The sequence below is a fragment of the Myotis myotis genome, unplaced genomic scaffold (genome assembly GCF_014108235.1).
Source record: "Myotis myotis isolate mMyoMyo1 unplaced genomic scaffold, mMyoMyo1.p scaffold_m19_p_2, whole genome shotgun sequence".
NCBI lineage: Eukaryota > Metazoa > Chordata > Mammalia > Chiroptera > Vespertilionidae > Myotis > Myotis myotis.
This window is the reverse complement of record NW_023416324.1, coordinates 217,117,631-217,123,999: the sequence shown is the minus strand read 5'-3', so window position 1 is coordinate 217,123,999 and position 6,369 is coordinate 217,117,631.

Below are 6,369 nucleotides of genomic sequence, written 5' to 3'. Positions count from 1 at the left end.
CCCTCAGGGGATGTCTGACTGCCATGGAGGCAGGAGAGGCTTCCGCCACAACCACTGCACTCACCAGCCATGAGCCCAGCTTCTGGCTGAGCAGTACTCCCCCTATGGGAGTGCACCGACCACCAGGGAGCAGCTCCTGCATGGAGCATCTGCCCCCTGGTGGTCAGTGTGCGTCATAGCAACCGGTCGTTCTGCTATTCAGTCGAGTTGCATATTAGCCTTTTATTATATAGGATTTTATTCTAACTTGGAAAATTGGTCAGGGAGCCTGAATTTTCATTCTATACACACATATGATACAATATTCACTAAACCTCCCTTTCATAGTAATAGAGCAATTTTTCATGGTTTAAAGGGTTTTTATGTTGATTCTCATCATTCGATGCCTGTGACCAGTTTGAGCTCAGTGATGGGAGCTGATGGTGACTGTTGTGTTTTTACAACCCTTCTCAGTGAGGGTGAGAATTTTACTTTTGTGTCTGTGTTTCATGACATTACTCTCCCCCCCCAATTCTATTCTTTAACATTAACACCGGATCCTAAATTATGCCACCTCTGTCCGCTAGCCCACCAGGGTACATGGCGCATTATCATACTGTCTTCAAAATCAAGGCCTCTATTTTTAATCAGGAGCTCTCTCCCGCTACTTGCATTGCGAAGGAAGATAAGTTCAAATGCTTTACTGATATGACACATACTTAAAAAATTCCCCGACAGAACTATTCAGTGATTGCAATTTAGAGAAATATTTTATGTTCCCAGCCTCCGATCCTTTAACAATCAGGCCAAGAACAGACACGTGGCTCTTGCCTCCGCCTCTAAGGGCCAGGGCCTCCCAGAGGGCCACGGATCATGTGTGGGTGCAAACCCAACCCCACGGCTGCCAAACAGTTCAGATCATGAAAGAGGCCTTCAGACAAGACCCCATTTACCCTGGACGCGCGCGGGGTCCGTCTGTCCGTCTGTCTGTCTGCGGAAAGCGGTGCTGAGCAACCCCCATCGCACATCCCCAGTCCTGGTTCCCTGGATGCCCCCCGTGCTCTGTGTTAACAGGGCCACCTTCAAACACGCCACCTTTACCAGTATGCACGCCCCTCAGGGAGCAAGCCGGTTCACACATTGTTAACATTTAAACGGTGAAAAATAAAAAAAATCCAAGATATGAATCACAAAGGTCGTTCTTACAGGCTTCGGGCCTTATTTTGTTGGTCAATTCATCCTGCTCATTACATTCCACACGTAAGTGAGAGCAGATGGGAGCCGAGAGCACGGGCCAGACTGACGCACCTCCCTGTGGGGTGGGGGCCGAGGAGACATAAACCGAAGAACTATTATCAACAATGAAATATTATCAACAATAAAAACATATTTTTAAAAAGTGGTCCTTACAATTAGCCCGTGGGTCCTCCCACTGCGCCTTTTGGTGGCAGCGCCAAACAACAACATGACGGACTCTGGTTTCATCCCGGGGCTTAGAACTCGCTGAGCTTCCCGTGTCAGGACCCCGGGCGCCATGTGGCCCGTGCAGGGTCCACGGGGCCGGGTCAGGGCATCCACGCCCCCGCTCTGTCCTCCCCATCCCCCGCGGACCGGGCCCCGGACTGTGCGTCTTCCGTTTCCTCTTCCCCTCCTGCTCCCCCTGCTCCGGGTCCTGGTCTGAAATGTGACTGCGTGTGGGGGGAGGGCCGCTCCCCTGTGGGCCGGGCTCGCGCAGTCCTGTCCCCCTGCGTTTATGGGAGGATGAAAGGCTCCCGGAGATAAGCAGTCGGGGTCCCAGCAGGACGGTGCAGGGTGCGGACCTGCCTGGTCACGTCAGACAAACTGGTGAGACAGGCTGTTCTGAGACGCAAAGGCGGCCACCAGTGTTCTATGCCCAGCCGGTGTGGCTCAGCGGTCAGAGCGCCAGTCTGTGCAGCAAAGGGTCTGGGGTTCGATTCCTGGTCAAGGGCATGCACCTGGGTTGTGGGCTTGCTCCCCGCCCCCAGCTGGGTGCATTCAAGAGGCAACCAGTCCATGTGTCTCTCTCACATCAGTGTCTCCCTCTCCCTCCCACTCTCTCTCCCTCCCTCTCTCTCTCCCTCCCCCTCTCTCTTCTTCTCCCTCTCCCTCCCTCCCTCTCACTCTCTCTCCATTCCCCTCTCTCTTCCTCCGTCTCCCTCCTTGCCTGTCTCCTCCCCCGCTTCCACTCTCTGGAAAACACCCTCAGGTGAGGAATTAAGGAAACCACGGGGGCCCCTGTAGCAGATTCCCTGGGCCTCCCGATGCCTGGGAGGTGGTTTCGGGGGACAGCGGGGAGCCTGGCAGAGACCCCTTTGGGCACAGGACGAGCTCTCTGGAGGGAATGGAGTCTGGGAGAAGGGCCGCTCCGACCTGAGGGCTGACACTCCATGAGCGGCTCCCATGTCCAGCGTCCGTGCTGCTGGGCTGGACGTGAGGCTCCCGTCTGAGCACCCGCAGGTGCAGGAGGCCCCTCAGGCAGAGAGAAGCCAGGGGACCCGCACCGTCCCCGAGAGCGAGCTGTGCGGGGTCCCTGCCCATGGCCACGCGCGGGGCAGCCTCCGGAGGGACTGGGCCTGGTCAGCCCGGCCGGACACGGGGGCCTCCTGCACCCCCAGGGGAAGCTGTGGACACGCACCGGCTGGGCCAGGCACCCGCAGGACCGGGGAGGGTGCTCAGAGCAGGAGAACTCTGGGTATCGCCAGGGGAGGCACGTCAGTACACATTGTTCCAAACCCCGAAGTACAGCACCCGGACAAGCCCTAGGCAAGCTGCTCCCTGTGCTGCTGGCCTCTCAGTGTAGGTCCGTCAGTCGTAACAGATGGAGGGGGACGGCGACAGTGGGGAGCGGTGCCTGTGCGGGGGTCGGGGTGGGGAGGTGGGAGGGGTGTGTGTGTTGGGAGGGGTGTGTGGGGGGGGTGGGGGGGGTGGGAAATCTCTGCACCTTCTCCTTTTCTGGAACCTGAAGCTGCTCATAACCAAGAGTCATACAAAGAAGCTACTTGGCTGAAGAGCACGTGACCCCGGAGAATGAAGAGTGGGAGTGGCAGTGCCCTTAGCAACCCCAGGACTGGGGGGCGGGGGGGGGTGGTGAGGAGGCTGACATCTCGGGGAGAAGGGGGGTGAGGGGCTGACATCTCGGGGAGAAGGGGGGGTGGTTTGTGTCCGTGTGACGCCCTCTGTGTCTCCAGCGCAGACAAGGGACGAGCTAGAAACACGGGTGTCCCCTCCGCCCGCCCCACGCCAAGCCGTGTCCCATGTGCGTGGCCGTGGGTTGGACGGAAGCAAACCGCTTCCTCCGGCATCTGGCAGGAGAGGAGCGTCCTGGTTGCCCTTCGAGAAGACTGAACCCACGTGAGCTCAGACCAGAAGGCGACGCACCTGAGGAGCACCTCAGCGAGAGGGGCTCAGCGGGCGGGGGACAGGCGCCCGGGGCCGGGGCGGGACCCCGATGAGCAGCCACCAGCTGGTCCCACAGGGAATGGGGTGGAGGCTGTGGAGGGGGCACACGCGACGGGGCGCACAGCCTGGAGGGCCTCCACCTGCTCCATGCACAGCAGCTGGGCTTCATGAACAAACAAAACCATTTGTGTCCAAGTTCAATGCTTTATTGGACGGTGAACAGACAGTCCAATCAGTTCTGACAGCAAACGCAGAGGATCCTGGTCTACAAGGGAGACGCAGGCACAGTTGAAAATCTACCCATAATCCTGAGGAGCTAAAGGCTTTTGTGCGAATAACCCAGCATGAGGTCTGCTGTCCAGTTACTTAGATCAAATGTGGGAGGAAGTCCCTTGTAAGTTCAGAGGCTGAGCTGCTGGGCAGGATTTCAGTAGAAGCCAGAGTATCCGTATCCCCCGCAGCAGGACGGGCGCCAGCAGCCACAGCCATAGCTTCTGTAGCCATAGCCACAGCCCAGGCCCCCAAGGCCTCCCCAGCCCCAGCCGGAGCCATAGCCACAGCCCAGGCCCCCGAAGCCGCCCCAGCCGTAGCCGCGGCCTCCGTAGTAGCTGCCATAGTAGCTCATGGTGTCAGGGGGAGTGTGTTTCTGTTCAAGACGAGGTCCTGAGAGTGAGTGTCGGCGAGGGGGGAGGGAGCTTATGTACCTGGGCACCGCGTGTGATGCAGCAGCTGCCCGTTCTGGGTGTCGGTCCATGAATGGTCCCGGCCTGAGACAACTCGTTATGTCTCTGGTCCCCTGACCACACGCCCTAAGAATGTCCGGTCGCGCTGGGCTGCCGACCGCGGGGCCTCCTGAGCGTGTTGCTTTATTTTTGTGACGAGGACTTGCTGCATCTTCAAAGTAAAGACGTGCCAAGCCCCGTGGCATTCGCTATTAACAGTCACGTGACATGGGTCTCATTAACCATCACGGGGTTTCTAATTAAATGTCTTCTCATCACAGGCATTTTGGGGAATTGTAATTGATTCTACTAACTACCAAGAAGCAGTCGAAGTCGAAACTCTGAAATGTATCAAAGCACACGGTTCGACCCGGCCGGGTGCCTCAGTGGTTGAGCGTTGACCTATGAACCAGGAGGTCAGGACACCTGTCTGGGTCGCAGGCTCGATCCCCGGTGTGGGGCGCGCAGGAGGTAGCCGATCGATGATTCTCTCATCGTGGATGTTTCTCTGTCTCTCTCCCTCTCCCTTCCGCTCTGAAATCAATAAAAATATTTTTTTAAAAAAATAAATGCGCCCACAGTTGGCAGCTTGAGAAGCAGAGGCTGCCCCTCTGTCCAGGAGATGAAGGGATAAACACTGCGGGTCGGACAGACGCAGCCCGTCTGCTGCGTAGAGTAGACGGAGAACAACAGGCACAGCAGCGACCCCCGACCCCCCCCCCCCCGACCCCCACAGCTTCAGAACCTGTACCGGGCTCAGGGGATGGATTTAGGTTTGGCTTCAGGCCCTGGCGTTCTTGTTTTGGTTTTAAAACAACAGCACAGTCGGCGTCAGATGTGGAGCAAGCCTCGCAGTGATCAAAGCCCATCTTGTGGGGACCCCCCCCCCACGGTCTTCTCTCTACACCTGGGCCCTTTCTCAGGAGCCCTGGCCTCCCTGCCGCCTGGGTGCAGGTGGGCGCGCCCCACAGGCCATTCCCCACATCCCACCGCGTCCTTCAGCCCCGTGTGAGGTCCTTCTCAGATGGCACTTCACACGTCACCCAGCGCCTCCTCCGCGGCTCCGTACTCACCAGGTCAGTGTGAGGTGGGACCAGGTCCGGAGGCGCCTCCGTTCCAGCAGCTCCCTCGTTTCCATGGCATTTAAGCCAACATTAGCCTTTAATCTCCCTGCAAATCCAGCCCCACTCCATCTCATTCCTATTTCTCATTTGAGAAGATCAGCCAACTGATAAAATGAGTATTTTCCTTTAAAAGGAATCATTTAGAATTATGGGTCAATTCCCTAGGAATTTCACACTTTTCGTGTGGCTCAGTCAGAGCATGTGGCCGTGATGAAGGGCTGTTTTGTTTTTTTGCTTTTTAAAGCGGAAGACTCTTCCTGGATGGGACACAAGTAAAACACTTCAATAACACAATCCACACGAAATTGTTGTTTCCAGATAAGAAAACACAGGACGATGACATGCATAACTTATAAATGCTCTTTACTGCAGAAAGAAGAAAAGATAGTTTGAAAAATCTGGAACAAATCTGTTACTCTTTCTCTATATGAACAAGGGAAAAAGTAACACTGGAAATTTCTTTGGGGGGGCGGTGATTATTTTTCTGTCCATTCAGTAGATCAAGAGCAGACTTAGGTCTTCATTTTTCTAGACTAGAGGCCCGATGCACAAAAATCGTGCAAGAGTCGGCCTTCCTTCCCCAGCTGCCAGCACTGGCTTCCCTCTGGCACCCGGGACCCGGGCTTCCCTCCACGTTTATAATGAAAGAGTCATATGCTAATTAGACTGGACATCCTTCCGGAGAAAGCCAGGGCTGCGAGGGAAGCCTGGGTCCCAGGTGACAGAGGGAAGCCGGTGCCAGTAGCCAGTGGAAGGAAGGCCTACTCTTGCATGATTTTCATGCATTGGGCCTCTAGTAGATAATAAAAGCCTAATATGCTAAGTGTCTGGTCGGCCGTTCAACCAATCACAGCATAATATGCTAATGATATGCTAAGGCCGCTCAACTGCTCGCTATGACATGCACTGACCACCAGGGGGCAGACAGTCGACCAGTTGACCAGTCACTATGATGTGCACTGACCACTGGGGGGCAGATGCTCCAACTGGTAGGTTAGCTTGCTGCTGAGGTCTGGCCAATCGGGACTGAGCGAGACAGACTGGACATGCCCTGGAGCCCTCCCCCGGGCCCTCCCCGGCTGGCCAGCCTCTCACGTCCCTCCCCGGCCCCGAGTGTGCACCAG